The following is a 17,158-nucleotide window of genomic DNA, read 5'->3' as shown; positions in this document are numbered from 1 at the left end:
TACTAGCTTAAACTTAAATGATAAACAGTCAGCTATATGTAGTGAGCAAATAAAAAAAATGAGAAATACTCTATATCAAGCATGGTCAAAAGCAGTACCTTATTACAGGAACTTAAAAGTCTGAAATCAGTAGGAAAGGGTATCTGGAATCGCAATATAAGTAACTCTTCTAAAAGGTGTAAATTATTATTTAAAATATGGAAAGACTAACAGGAAGTGCGAACAAAGTACATGAAAAATGGAAATTAAAACAAATACAGAGAAGAGCACAAGCAGAATCTAAAATGAATCAGATAAATAAGCTTATGGAGTGTTCTGGAGGGGATCAACAGACTTTCTATAAGATGATTAATTTGCAAAGAAACACGGAGTGTAATGAAAACTGTATATCTTTAGTAGTAAATGGTGTCGAGAAATCACAATAGGAAGAAATCTTATGCTGCGTTTACACTTAGCCACGATGTCCACGATGTCCACGATTTGAGAGAAGCGTGGTGAGCGCGGGGGCTCGTGGGATCGAATCGTGGTGATCTTGAGGGAACTTGGTGGAATCGTGATGATCGTAAGGATCGTGACAAAATTTTTGACAGTCAAAAATTTTGCCACGATTATCCCGATTTATCTTGAATCTTGAGAGAGCGTGATAGAACGTAGAAATCGTTGTAGAGCGTAATGCAGCTTAACAGACCTTAACGTAGCGCATCAGACCTTGATGCGCCATCGTATGGGCATCTTGGTGGACTTGGAAACACGATTCTAAGTTCCACTAGATCTGGAGGTATTCTAACATAGTTGAAGTTGGAGCCAACATCTTTGCCTGAGTTCTGTGTTGAAAAGTTGAGGGTATTGTCTCAGTTGGTGCCTTCGGTTTCCACTTAACCATGGTCTCACCCAGCAGGTCTTAGGCCTTCTATTTCTTCTTCTCCTTCCCCTCTCTTCTATCCTGCCTTGTTCCGTCCCTTGTTGCTGCTGCCGACGAGTAACTATTATAGGCATACACGAAAATTGCAAATTCAGCATCTTGCTCAGCTCTTTGATGCATATCTCGTTCCTCTTTGAAATCTCTGAAGAGAATGTGAGGATGATCCATGCCTCCTATTTATACTCCAATCGTGCTCAAAACGTGTCAATCTTGGTCAAATAGTGGCCATAAATCGTAGGAGAGCTTAACAAAACTTGATAACGTGAGGGATCTAAACAGAACATGACAAAACGTGATAGCATATCGTGGTAATCGTAAGAGAACTTGAGAGAACGTGATGAAATCGTGGCAGATCTCGATCAGAATCGTGTTGGTTTCGTAATAAAACGCTGCAGGTAGTAACAAAACGTACTGAGAGCGTAAGAAAGCGCAGGAAAGCGTAGAAATAAAAAAAACGTGCAAAAAATCGTGGAGCTCCGAGCTTTTCTTTAAATCGTGGGCATCGTGGACATCGTGGCTAAGTGTAAACGCAGCATTAGAATCATGGAAGAACCATTTTGAAAACTTAGCTACACCTTCGGAAAAGTAGGATGAAAATGATATTATTGTTCTTCAAAATAAATTAACATTTTAAAACACCAATTGAAAAGGTCAAATATCAGGAAGTAGATAGTGCAATAAAGAATATGAACAGTGGGAAAGCTCCGCTTAATATTAGGTAGGTGCTAGGGGGCGTAAGGTGTGATGTACGTTTGTTATTTCTTATGAACATATTCAGTAAAACCGAGAGCTTAGTTGAATTCTATGCTTCCAAAGAACTTACTCATTTCATTTCAATCTTTCATTTGTTTAAATATTTGAAGGATTTTTCCTACGATGGTCCTGCAAACATTTCTGTCACTAATGGGCTTCCGTAGTTTTATCCAAGGTATTTTTAATACGCTTCATTGCACTAGAATGATGTGTCCAATAGCTAACGATATCCGTTTATTTCGTGCAAATTACTTTTCAAATGACCGAGTTATTTCAAATTGAAATACATGCCGTCATTTACACTGACCAATTTACTTGTCACATTGTGAGATGGACGGAAAGACTGAAAGTCGTAGCTATATTAAATGCCGCATTAGGCTTGATATAGATTCAAAGCAGGTATTTGATGAATTATGTGGTATATATGGACCTCAGGCCATTTCATTGCGCACATATTTAAGGTGGATTAAAGCTTGTAAAGCTAGGAAATTATCTGTCGAAGATGATACTCGTTCTGGTAGACCTAAAATCTCTGTTACCAAGGCAAACATCGCTGTAAAAGCTATAGTCGAACAGCATGTGCGATTGTTGATGAAAGATATAGCCAGTTGTACTGGCATATCAGAAAGCAATGTGCAAACAATTCTTAAAAAGCGTTTGGACCTGAGAAAGGTTTGCGCTAGGTGGGTACCTCATTTGCTCACTGAGGAGCAAAAGAAACAACGCCTTAAATGTGCCCGGGAACTTTTGAAAACATACAAATGCTGTGATAGTCGGGTTATTTCTAACATGCTTACAGGTGACAACACCTAGGTGCACATGTTTGAGCCACAGAGAAGGGATGATAATAAGCAATGGAAGCAAAAAGATACTGAAGAAAGTGAAAGTGTTTTACAATAAGAAACGTCTACGCAAAGAATGGTCAGGAGACCACCTTTTACACGACAGCGCCTCCTCCACAAGTATGAGGTTGTTAAGTCTTTTTTTTTTTTTTTGGCTTTTGAAAAGGTGGAAGTTGTAAACCATCCGCCTTATTCACCTGAACTGAGTCCCTCTGACATGTTTATTTCCAAGGCTTAAGAAAATGCTTTCTGGAAAGAAATATAATCCCAGAAGTTCTCCTGGCAGCGCCATTTATCAGTTTCTCTAACAGATACCAAAAAGAGACTATTAACCTGCTTTCCGCGATTGGGTAAAAAGTTCACACAAAAAATGTGTTTCAGTAAAGGGGGAATACTTTGAAGGTTTGTAATAAAAATAATTTTGATTAAACATAGCACTTAAGAAATCCGAACCCAATGACAGAAATATTTGCTGGACCCTCGTAAAATGTATAGGTTTATGTATAAAAACACAAACCTTTGAAGATATTACCGAATAATTTCCTACAGTGTTATACTCCTCCTTAATGTCATAACCTGACTGGAACGGACCAGAAAAATACACTGACGTCAAGAAACCGTAATCTTCGTAAGAAATTCGGTCATGATTTGTTAAAACTATATAAATACTGTAAATTAAAATTTAAGTCCACTATCCCCAATTAAAAAGACACTTGTTTGAGTGTTTTGAACGACCCTCAAATATTATCTGCAGTGTAATACCACCCATCAAATGTGAAATTGAAGTTCGTTTTCATATACATCAGTTTACTACTTGTTGTTTGTCTCGCGTCTCTAACAGTACGGATTGGAACGTGGTATAAAATCTGTCATTCTTGATTTGTGGTCACATATTTTTACTTTTCATTGAATACTTCACAATGAATTGCAGGTAAGAATTTATTAATTATCATGAAGATTCCAATATCTTATATAAAAGCAAGCAACATTGTTTAAATACTACAAAGCACAATACCTAACTCAGATAAATTCGAAAAAATGAGGGCTTTGTTGCATCCAAGTATGAGTATGGTTGGAATGGAAATTTGTTTGGCTATCAGAATATGTGCATATTGTTTTCACTTGGTTGAATGCACAAAGGTAAAATTGTGGCGTATTTGTTTTCCCTATATGACAATGATGCGTTCCTTTATTTTGTTTTCGTATGTATGATTTACCTATTAACTATATAAATTTTGATGAAGATAATCAAATTAGAACAAGTTTACGTAATGCTGTCTTGAAACAGCTTATTTTGATTGAAAATAGGAGAATAATTACGAGCGAATGGATATCAAACAAATGAAGCAGTTACAGCTTCATTTTGAACATCAAGAAATATCAAAACTAAACAAGAAAAATATTATCAAAAATGGCATTAGGTGTAATTTGCTATATGCGTTATCTGTTCAATGTTAATCACTAATTTGAGGCCGTATAACGCTATAGTATCCGTTATATAAGTTAATTAGCGAACAGACGTATCAATGTGAAATTCAACCTACTTTCGTTTTCAATGACGGCAAATCATTGTACTGAAACCCGTGCCACTTTGCTCTCAAATCCGTTACCAAGGCTGGCCCAAAACCACTTCTTTGTGTGACTGACATGCCTATGCGTGGGCAGTAATACATCATTATTCAGAAAAAGTTGGTTTCCCTGATAAATAGAAATATATCATTACTATCATCTAGAAAAAAAGTACTGATATCCGCAAAGTAGTGTTTGATAGATTTTATCCTGAAATAATCATGGTAATTATGTCTCCCCCCATCCCCCACTGCGGGAGATATATTGTTCGTGTCCTGTCTGTCCGTCCTTCCGTCCGTCCGTCACATTTCTTGTCCGATAAATAACTGGAGCACCATTTAACCTAGAACCTTTAAACTTCATAGGGTGGTAGGGCTTATGAAATACACAACCCCTGTTGTTTTTGGGGTCACTCCATCAAAGGTCAAGTTCACAGGGGCCTGAACATGGAAAACAATTTCCGATGAATAACTTGAGGACCACTTCACCCAGCATGTTGAAAATTCATAGGATGATTGGACATACAGAGTAGATGACACCTATTGATTTTGGGTCACTCTATTTAAGGTCAAGGTTACAAGGGCCTGAAAATTGAAAACCATTTCCGGTCAGTAATTTGAGAACCACTTGACCCAGAATGTTGAAACTTCATAGGATGATTGGACATGCAGAGTAGATGGCCCCTAGCGATTTTGGGTCACTCTATTAAAGGTCAAGGTCGCAGCGGACAGAACACGGAAATCCATTTCCGGTCAATACCATGAGAACCATAAATTTTGACCTAGAACCTTCAAACGTCATAGGGTGATAGGACATACAGAGAAGATGACCCCTATTGTTTCTGGGGTCACTCAATCAAAGTTCAGGGTCACAGGGGGGCTGAACATAGAAAACACTTTCAAAATCAATAACTTGAGAACCACTTGATCCAGATTATTGAAATTTAATAGGATGATTGGAAATGCAGAGTAGATGACCCCTTCTGAATTTTGGGTCACTCTATCAAAGGTCACAGGGGCCTGAACATGGAAAACCGTTTCCAATACATAACTTGAGAACCACTTGGCCCAGAATGTTGAAAATTCTCGGGATGATTGGACAGGCCAAGTAGATGATCTCTGTTTCAGCCAACCATCTGTTTGACTTTCGCTCTTGTCCCCTGTTGACTTCTTGCCTATACAACTATGCATTGGGGGAGACATGCGCCTTTCTACAAAAGCATCTTCTAATCCTTTATACGTTACCAGTGTGAGGAATCACGTGACTTAAAAAGACGACGTGCACGGAAAAATGACCGACGTTTTCTCTCGCTTCAACAGGAAAATCAAAGTTCTTTATATTTATAAATATTATGTCAAATATTGTTACATGTTTATGATGTTTATTGTTACATCGTGGGGTCGTCAGTTCTGTGAAAAAGCTTTAGCGCAAAAATTTCATGTTAATGCTCTGAACTGCAGGAGATGCTGGGTTAGCTTTCACGATAATAGTTTAATCTTTCCAGCAAAGTTGTGCATTTTTTTGAAAACGTCATCACAAAAAAAATATTATTTCTAGTTTTATTCGTAGGAAACTTTAGACTGTTGAGATAAACTTTTTAGAAAAGTTCGAAATATCAAGATATTTTCTGAAAGTATCGAGATAGCCATCAAGCTATTAATAAATGGCAACTGTGAGCACTTACACAAAAGGTATCGAGAAGATAATAATGTAAATTATCGCAATAGTATTCCAAGGAAACCTTCGACTATTCAGATAATCTTTTTAGAAAATCTCGCTTTATCAAGATATTTTTTTGAAGTAACGTGATAGCTACCTAGCTATCTCGTGGCAGAAATATGCCAACATAGATGACAGTAAAAGCATTTTACCTATGGCATAAAGTTAAATGTTCTTTGTATTCAAGGTTATCAAAAAAGTAAACAAAATAAACTTTTCACTTGTAAAATTAGTTGTATTTTTCCACTTTTGTAAATACTACAAATCTTTTACGTTGGTCTCGTTGTGACGTTTATTTATAAGTTGCAGTTGGAATTTTAAGCGTCCTTCTCAGATTTGTGCAAAGGGGTACTCCCTACAAGGCTCCATAAAATTACACGATTATCAAGAGGCTTTGTCATGCTTACATAACGAGCAAAATATTTGCCTTTTTGTGTTTAATTTCGAAATTTGTGATACAGCAGGGTATATATTAAAGTTATAATCCTATTCAAAAGTTCTATCAACGACTGTCTCTCTTTTTCTATGTTTGTGATTCATCTACCTAACAGTTTTGAACACTCATTAAATACGTATAATTTGGACAATTAACAAGATGGAAGGGCATTTATAGGTTATTAGCTTTGTATCGGGAAATATGCACGAGTTCTTCAGTGGAAATATTGCGCGACTTTAGGAGAAGAGGTATAATTGGAAGAAATTTTCTATTTGTTTGCGTAAGCGACTATAGAATAAAATCCGTCTCATAGAATTCCTGCAAATTTTGTACAGTTGCAGGAAATGAAGTAACAAACACTAATCTGAAATCAAATAAAGTGTAAATAACCATCGCCTTGAGTTATCTGCCCTTGAAAATGAAATAAAAAGCAAAAAACTCGCATTTAGAGGCAGATAACTCAAAAGTAGCATCGGGACCACATAATTGCATAAATTTGTTTCTAATATGAGGCTCTATGGCCATGCAAAGTTTAAGAAAATTCTCTCCGCTAGTTAAAGTTTTTCCTTCTTTGCCTATATAAAAAACCACACAACTGTCCCATTTCCCCTTAAAGAATAAAGAATAGATATATGCAATAGTGTTCATATATCAACGGTAAGTGCCTTTTGCAAATAGATTTCAGTTAAAATTTGCAGATAAGTAGAAATAAAGCATAGACTGATATTATATTGTACATGATACATCAGTTGAATTTTTCAAACAAGTATTAAAGAATAAAAAATAAAGTTATGTAATATTGTACATATATCAGCTGTAACTGCATTTTGCAGACATAGTTCAGTTGAATTTTGCAGTCTAGCATAAATATAGCATACACTGATATTATAATGCACATGATCTATCAGTTGAATTATCATCATTAGATTCTATCATTATTACCATCTATTATTATTATTATTATTTTATTATTATTTATAAACCATAATTCTCATTTAAATCTTGGTCTTGAAATATAGTACAAAATCAGCGACAAAATGAAAACATTATCAGTTCACTCAACCATTCCTTATAACATTTACACCTATTGTTCTTCAAATATAGTATAGTGTCTGCAAAATCCAATATCCTTCTTGACCTATGTTGTCTACAAAATCCCTCTTTGTGTAAAGTGTCTGCAGTACTTGTCTGCAATTTGCAACATACCCATAAACAAATAGAAAAATGATTGAGAATCATACGGTGATGTGTATTGTCACAATTTTTCCGTTGTTTTTTTTTTCTGGTCAAATGTATGACAAAATGTATCTGCAAAACAGTAGAAGGTTTCAGTATATAAAATTGAAACTATTTCAACTCCTGTAGTATACTAAGGAATGCTGACCAAAATATAAATAAAAACCTCAAATAAGAAAACAAATGACTCTTTGTGAACACATGATTTCAAAAATGGGCGATTAATGTTTTAAAAATGATGTACACTTTTTCTTGGGAGACCAGTTATCGACACCCTGCAAATATCAGTTTATAGTGACTAGGTTATAGGAAAAAGATGTTTCATTTTTTGAAGAAAGCACCAAACTTTGTATGTAATTATTTTGAAGTATGCTGAGTCCCAGAACAGGAGGAGACACGCAGTTTGCTAACCCCAATTAGCTTAAAATGAGCCCCCCACCCCACAAAAAATATATTTTATTTATTTTAATCATATATTTTTTAAAGTAATGTCCAAAAAGTTAATTTATAACCTAAATAAGTAACTTTTATTGACACAATATTTGTTAAGTTACATTTTATACACATTTAATATATCGGACACTGGCACATGACATAGATGAGGTCCTAAAAGGGGGGAAATTGTGTAAAAAATCATTTACAGGATGACTTTATTTTTAAGTGTGAATATTATATCACTCAGGTAAACAAAACTAATTTTAGTATTTAATTATATCAAAATATTATTTAAACATTCTTTATATTTTTAGGTTCATTAAGGGTAAAACAAGTTCACATATACGTACATACTGTAATTCATATAATCGATTTTACAGTACTTATAAAGTACATGGAGTACCAATAGTTCGATTTCCCTAAAGAAGGGGTTATTTTGTGTTTTTCTTGTAATTCAATATCTAAGTTGAATTCATGTAAAACATATTATACAAAACATAATTTATATGTTTTTCAAGACAATTAATGACATCAAGCTAAAGCATACGATCATCCTAATGCTTTCTTTACAACAAAAGAAAATGGAATGTGAACTCAATATATTATTGTATTTATTATTGCTAATTCATACTTTATTTAATGATACTAATTAATTTTAATTTGATTAAGATTTCAAGAATCAGTCTAAATTCCGCTTTCTTGAAAAGAGCACTGGTATTGTATGATAGATTAACCTTTGTACAGTCTGAACCAATGACCTACCTATTGATTGATCTGACAACACCTTTACCACTAGACGGACTCTCTCATTGAACCCCTCCACAGAGCTTATATCTATAAACATTTCTAAAGTGCAGTGATTTACTGCAGAGACCCCAAGAACGCAAATAGTTACAAAAAAAGTTTGTTTAAGATGAAAATATGATACAGAAATAAAGAAAGTCATGCCAAATAGAGTTGGATATAAATTTTTGAAGGTGAAGATTAATTGATAGTTTATAAACAATGTCTCCTTAAAATATACTGACCTACAGTTGTCTTGCATATTAAGCCTTTTGACAAATAAAGAAATAGTGTATTTTCTGTCTGTCATGTATCTGATAAAGAAATAATCATTCAGAACATTGTACTTGTGGGTCAGAGCTGAGTATTCTCTGCATCTCGGTAAAGCCGATGGAGCTGATTCAGCACGGGTAAAATGACTATTGCAGGCCGTCCTAGTTATAATCATATTTGATATGTGCTCTTTTTGCAGTACAGTGTTAGGAATACCTTTCAGTAGCGCAATTATAAGTCGTAGAATAATTGCTTGTTTAGGGTAAAGCATTTTTCGTGAACTTACAAAAGTTGATAGAAAAGTAACTATCAGATTACTCTAAACAAACAACTTTTAATTTTAGGCGTAACAACCCTTTCCATATGTAACTAAAACTGTAATAGATTTGTCAGTATTTCACTCTCTAGCACACATGTCTTCAAAATGTCTAAGTTCACAGGATTGGCTTGATACATTTATATCTGCCTTTGTTTGTATTCTTGTAGTTACATTGATGATTTTCTTCCAACTTAAAGCAGCATATAATGAAGCGTATTACATCATTTAAGCCAAATACAAGTTATCTTTACCATTTCCGGATGGCAGGATTAGCAATGTCAATGTATGATATAAATGCCTGTTTACAACCTGCTTGATATAATGTTATTTGCTACACACGTGAACATCTCTTAGGGGGTTGCTTTCAATCCGTCTAATTACTTAAGGAAATATATTCTCTGGCCTCATTTTGATATTTCTTTGCATGATAGAACATCCTATTTTCCAGTTGTCATATGCGCTTCTTGAATCTTTTAACACGGTACAACCATAAGTAAAGATATCCTATGCCTTGCAAACGTACTGAGACAGTATCACAACCAGATAATGCATTCATAGAGCCAATTAAATGCCAGATGTATAAGAAAATTAAATTTGTCAAACAAATATATTAGAAAAGAACAGGGAAACCTATTACAATAATTTATCTTAGATATCTATTAAAAGGGTGTAAATATCAGTTTCGTTTATTTTATGTGTCTTTTGATTTGAAAACATGATTATGTCATTTATACTGTTATGTAACATACAAAAATGATCCATTGAACGGTCTCTCTTTTTGATATAAATCTATTGCCCAAATAAATTCTTACATATAGGTTACCTCGTGGACCTAAACATGTGAATACTTTTTACTTTTTTGATATGTAATACATAAGATCTGTGAATTCTGTTTCTTTACTTATATTTAGTTCAGTAATATGATATTTTACATGGCTTTTCATCAGGAAATTGGCAAGAGGCATTGGCCTTTCAAATTGGTAATTTATGCGCGATAATTGACCATTTTGGGAAAACTAATCAACCGGAAGTAAACACAAAAAGACGAATTAAATCTCCCTTGAAATTTGGACTCAAATTCAGGCCATGGGACATAATGAATTAGACTTGTTATGTGCCACACATGGTTCTGTGCACTGTTAGGCTACAGTGCAACAAAAAAATCCATACCAGACAACCTCCTCCTCCGAAATTACTAAATTGTAAACAAAATTGCATGATTTTGGGAAATCTTACTTTGTATTTTGGGAAATATCTTTGCCACAGTTTGGAAAAATAGTATTTTTTATTTGAAAAGAGGCCTTATATACAGGCCTCTGTTATATAAGAATGAAAAACCCTGCTTTAACGATTGGAATGAATTAATTTGCCCTTAAGATGTGATTTTTAACAATTTCCCCTTTAAGGACCTCATATTGTTTTTCCTGAGTCATGTATATCGAATGTGCATAAAATGTTCAACGCAGTCATATCCATTATAAACTTACGGGATATTATATAATACCTAACATTTGACGTCGATACCAACAACTTTTAATTGCAGTTCAATGTTATTGGTGTGTTGGGCAACAGGTAACAGGAAAAAAGCTTTGAACTTTTGATGGACTTTTCAGCTTTTATTTTTATACTGTATAACACGGTACGACTTATATCGGGCGTCTTTGACTGTAAGATAGCAAAAATGGATTTCTTCTTGATTTTATAAAACCGAATATTCCGAAAACGGATATCAGAAGCATTAGCACCCGGTTGTTCTACCACTACTCAATGGATAGACTTTCTGGATAATAAATGGATCGCAAATTGTGACTCATGATTCGAGTTCCTTTCGTTTGCATGTCATTAATGTAACAAAGATAGAATAAATGTCCCAAGGATACTACCCTGAGAACGACTCCACATGTGACCTCGGCAGATTCAGATAAAACTTTGTTAATATTGACTAGCTGAGTTCAGTTAGTAAGATAAGATTCAGAGTAGTTCATAAATTATATATAATTCCAAAAATGCCAATAGTTTGCCTTTGCGTTAGAAAGCCCACGCTTATCTCATTAGGGAGAGAGCAGATTTACGGAGCGCGGGGTCTTGATTTCGATCCTCGGGCGGGGCGTGTGTTCTCCGTGATGATTTGATAAAATACATTGTGTCTGAATCATTTTTTTTTATAAGTACACACTGTATGCATGTGTATATGAACACAGCATGAGTGTGTACTACCACTAAAGATGGTTGTTTGTTTAACAATCAAACGTTACTGCATGACATTTAATCATGACCCGCCGTTACATGCCTGAAATACTGTTGAAAAACGGCGTTAAACCCAAAACAAACAAAATTTAATCATGAATTTAACTCTATATAGTAAATGTCAATAGTACGATGGTGAAATGTCGAAACATGGATGGTGAAAAGTCGAAAATTTCGACACTTCACCATCGTAGTTTCTAGTGGGTTTTCAATGGTTAAAATTTGGGGTCAAGTTTTAAATCTTCCTGGATTTTTGAAAGTGGGTTTATTTTGTTCTATGAACCTTCTGCTTCAAAAACAGTAACATCCTCAAATTTTCATGTCAATATTTTGGCGGCCATCTTGAAATCAAAATGGCCGCCATAGAATTCATTGATATAACCAAAGAGAACTATATATCTTGGTCAATTTTTAAGTATATAGGAACCAAAACAGTATCAAAATGTTTCTAAAGCATTGCCCTTCCCTTTTCAATTACATTATTTAAATTAACTCATATGCATATTTACGAATATTAATGAGTATGTAAAGAATACCAGACCAAATTTCGCCAAAAATGGACACATATTAAAGTTATAGAAATAATTTCTTGGTACGTTGTAGTCAGTTAAGAAGTTAAATCGTACCAAATGAAAGGTAAGACAATGTGCTTTTAATATTTTATCTGTTTATGGGCATATTTAGCAGATACAAGGCTTTAGTTTAATCATAAGTGGGTGGGGTAAGAAATTGACCCCTGAACACGAAAATCCAGTTTGTCAACTTAACTTGGTCAGTTTAAGGTATACAAGAACACAACGAGTATCAAAATGTTCCTAAACAATTGTCCTTCCCTTTCCAGTAGCTTTATGTAAATTAACTAATCAGCATATTTATGAATGTTAATGAGTATGTAAAAAATATGACCAAGTTTCGCATAAAAATTGGACATATATTAAAGTTTTACAAATTATTTCTTGGTAAGTTTTAGTCAATAAAGTAGTCAAATGGTATCAAATGAAAGGTAAGACACTGTGCTCTTGATATTTTATCTTTTTATGGCCATATCTAGCAGATATCAGGCTTGAGTTCAATCATTAGTGTGTGGGGTAAGATATTAACCCCTGAACACGAAAATCTATTGTGCAATCATATCTTGGCCAATTTTAGGTATATAAGAAACTAAAGAGTATCAAAATGTTCCTAAACCATTGCCCTCTCCTTTCCAGTTATTTTATGTAAATTAACTAATTAGTATAATTATGAATATTAATGGGAATGTAAAAGTATGACCAAATCTCGCTAAAATTGGCATGTATGAAAGTTATACAAATTATTTCTTGGTAAGTTTTAGTCAGTGAAGGTGTCAAATGGTATCAAATAAAATGGTCCACTGCCATTTATTATCCCACTCAAAAGTAGTTAAGAAGTATGGCCACATATACCAAATTATTCCTTGGTCTAAGACAGATATAATATGTTTGTATCTCTTCTAGAGACCGCGACTGGATCCGAAAATGACGTCATCAATATGGTGACCGATTACGAAAGTGAATACTGCTGAACAATATCTGGAAAAAAACTTGTTACATTGCTTATAATATCGGATATCATGTCATTAAACCAGCCAATGTGAGATTTCAAATGAAATTTACATTTTATTTGAAGTCTTTTTCTACTCCACCCACACAATGCATTTTTATACGTCGCTTCTACCTCTTGATATTAAATGTTTTTAACTTTTTTTATCTTTATGGTGTTGAATTTGAAACATGATTATCACCGAAATTTAAAGAAAAATATAACATACATAAGGGAATATAAGCTACCAATATCTGCATTAGATAAGTACCGAAGAAAAGGAATTTGACGAACATTCAGCACATATCAATGTCGGCACTAGCAGTTGTATATGCTCTAATTATAAGATTGTACAAATTACATGTATTGTTTGCAATTTTATCTTGATCAGATTTAAACATGATCAATACAATTATGCCAGTAGAAGTTATACAGAAGTTTTTAACTTAATGCAAGTGTTAAATTCATGGAAGTCTTTTAATTACTCAAAATTACTCGTTAATTTTATTAGTTCAAACTTGACATCAACACTGAAAGTGTTTTACTTAATTTGTCATAGCCCCGCAATAACAAAGCTATCTACATACAGTATTATTTATTACCCCTACATTCAAATGTTTTGGGCTTTCCGCGATTACAGTGAGCTTATTGCAGAAGGAAGGGCATCAGGGGCAGATGGTACTGATAAAGAAATCTTTTCATCATCTTTCTTTCATTTAAACTTTAAACTATAACACTGCAGCTTTAGAACATGATAAATACATGATCAAAGTAATGCATATAGACAGCAAGCTCAAAAGGTAAAAATAAAGAAACGTAGTGCAGCAAGACCTGCAAGACAATGCTGGTATGTTTAAAACGGTAGGCTGGCAAAAATACTTACACTAATATCCCAACCATATTCCGATGTTATAGAACAGTATACACAAAATTAAGCCCTGACAGCTGAATGTCTTTTTCACGCAAGGATATCTAAAGGCACGTTATATGAAACACAAAAATGATGTGTGGTAAATAATTATGTAAAAAAAACTCTGTTCCTTTAACATTCTGGAATTCATTTCCGCTTAAGCAAGTGTTAGAGTGCAAGGGGTATTTCATCTTCCTTTCTAAACCTGTCATGAACAAACTCTGTCAAACCAAGTCTTCTATTACTTTGATTAGTTGATTTCAATACTTTCAAGGGATCTTAGAGCTTTTAACAAACCATTTACCATTGTTATCCATGCCGTTGCAGAAAACAGAACAGTATTAAAGATACGATGAATCAGGAAAACAGAAATATATCAAAGCAGCTTAATACCAGTTTATGAACGACCTATCATGGCGTTGTTCACCTTTTATTGTTAGACACGATAAAAAAGGAAAGTGTAGCATCAAGCTGACAAAGGGCTGAACACCAAATATGCACAGTATCTCCAAATAAGCGTGTCAGATAAAACATTTTATCATGTTATCAAATACATTTGGGAAATTTTACATTGAATTTTATATAAATAACTACTTGTAATAGAAGTGTTTTCAATTGCTAATTAACTTAAAAAACACATACACAAGTCTACATTACGATAGTGACATATCGTAGAATATTCTCGCAGTTGATAATAGCGGCCGATAGTTTTGCAAAATAACATATTGATAGTGTTCATTTAATTCTTGAAAGTCGCTCTTGCAAAAATGTATTGACAATTATATAAAGGTACAGGAAAAGGTATTTATTTAACGTCGCAAATAACCGACAGACAACATAACATATAAAGCTATTGTGCGGCTAACCAGGTATCTAATACTAGATACTTACTTGTGCTGATATATTTCAAATTTTTGTATGGGCAACATCCCCATTTAAATAGAGAAAAAGTCGAGTAAATCTTTGAACTGAAATGATTTTTGATATAGAGATATGTCAATCACATGCGATGCAGTACTGTAGTCTTTGCATTTTTAGTTTCATTTAATAACTGCACCTCCCCGGCATAAAAATATCAATTATTTGGGCAACAACGGATTGTCTGTATTTGAAAACATCACGAAGAATGCATTATTGTTAATAATTAACCGCACCTGACCCTGTATAACGTTTTCTAATTCATTCAAAAAAGTCTGTGACAAGCTAGGTAGAGATAGTTCTCGCAAAATATTAATTACTTTTCCAAGAACTGCATTCCCTAACCGGACATAAATGTTGTTCAAAAAAGGAGAGGGATTTACAAACTGCCTCACATGTTCACATGGAAAAAGGCTTAACTAAATTAAATGTACAAAAAGTGAAATTTTTATGCCAGTAAATATATAGTTTTCAAGGACGTTGTCACCTGTAATTATTCACGGTCATACATTTTCTGCTTTTCTTATTTTCATTTTAGCTGCCATATTTATGATGTCATAACTGTTTCTAGTCGCATGTCCGGAAAAAGATACATGGGAAATAACAATAACTTACTTCAATCTACAATGTGGCATAGGTCTCTACATTTTTTAACATTTTTCTCACGGCGGCCCATATCCTCTCAAATCGCCATGTACTATAATAATTTGGTAACTAATGTTATTGTAATAATTTGGTAACATATTATTTTCACGGACATTACATGATGCAGTAGTATGTACATTGTAACTGTCCTAGAAAATATGCTTTCAAACAAAGGTAATGAATCCTGCATAGAATAACACAGTTATGACGCTAGTTGTAAAATTTTATTTTAAAACAAAAACTGATATTTGTGTAACATAGATTTTTGTAGCGTAAATTACAGCTGTTATATAGTGATGTAAAGCTATTGTCACATAGTTTTAAAAATCTTGAATATACCACATATCATAAATTAGTAATTATACCAAGCCAAAACTAACCATTTGTTTATTCAAGATGCATTGTTCGAAAAATAATGGAAAAAAACAGGGTCCTTTGATCAAAATGGCGGCCATTTTGAAATAAAAAAATGGCTGAAATGACCTATAATGTTGATGAAAAAAACTGACATTGTATCTGAGCTTAGACAAATCATTAAAACAAGAGCATTGTGCGCATATATGCATTTAAACCCTTCTTCTCCAACATTTAGAAGGTATTTAAAGCAAAAAATGGTGGCCATTTTGTTTTTTAAGATGGCCGCCATAAAAGTGACATGAAAATTTGAAGATGGTACTTTTCTTTTTAATGAGAGGTTATCCTTTCATAAAAAACCAGTTTCAGAAAACCCAGGAGGATTTAAAACTAATTCACCATTCACAACCCACTATTCGTGTTTTCATCATTGTGGTTTCGACTTTAAACATGAACTTTGTTTTGTTTGTTTTTGGGTTTAACGCCGTTTTTCAACAGTATTTCAGTCATGTAACGGCGGGCAGTTAATCTGACCAGTATTCCTGGATTCTGTACCAGTACAAACCTGTTCTCCGCAAGTAACTGCCATCTTCCCCACATGAATCAGAGGTGGAGGACTAATGATTTCAGACACAATGTCGTTTATCAAATAGTCACGGAAAACATACGCCCCGCCCGAGGATCGAACTCGCGACCCCGAGATCCGCAGACCAACGCTCTTACCTACTGAGCTAAGCGGGCAGGCTTTTAACATGAACAGACTCAATCAAACCGAGTCTGCAATTTTCACTGTTTGCATTGTTCCCGGTGCTTCCAAGGGATCTACTTTCCAGATTATATTTTAAACACTGTTAGTCTTGTTTAATTGTTGCTTATAGCTCACGTTATGCGTCGATGGCCCTAATGGGACACCGTAAATTGTTTTAAATACCTTAACATCTAGATCATGCGACTTAACGGAACTTTTAGCAAATTCAAAACTATCCCAGTTGGTCATATAGAAATGATCGTATTGTCCTTACAAAGCGGTGACCGTTGTGATTATAAAATCTAGATTAACAGATTTGAAGCAGGTATATACTTAATTTATTTCTACCATAAAAACAAAATTTCGGATCCTTTTAAACATTTTGGTAAAAAAATCCTTAATTGTAATTTTTACAAGATTTTTAAACAGGAAAAATATTTTGACCATATATCTAAAATAAAACTATTAAGATATTTTTGTATTAAAATT

The sequence above is a fragment of the Mercenaria mercenaria genome, chromosome 2 (genome assembly GCF_021730395.1).
Source record: "Mercenaria mercenaria strain notata chromosome 2, MADL_Memer_1, whole genome shotgun sequence".
Classification (NCBI taxonomy): Eukaryota; Metazoa; Mollusca; class Bivalvia; order Venerida; family Veneridae; genus Mercenaria; species Mercenaria mercenaria.
This window is presented reverse-complemented; position numbering follows the sequence as displayed.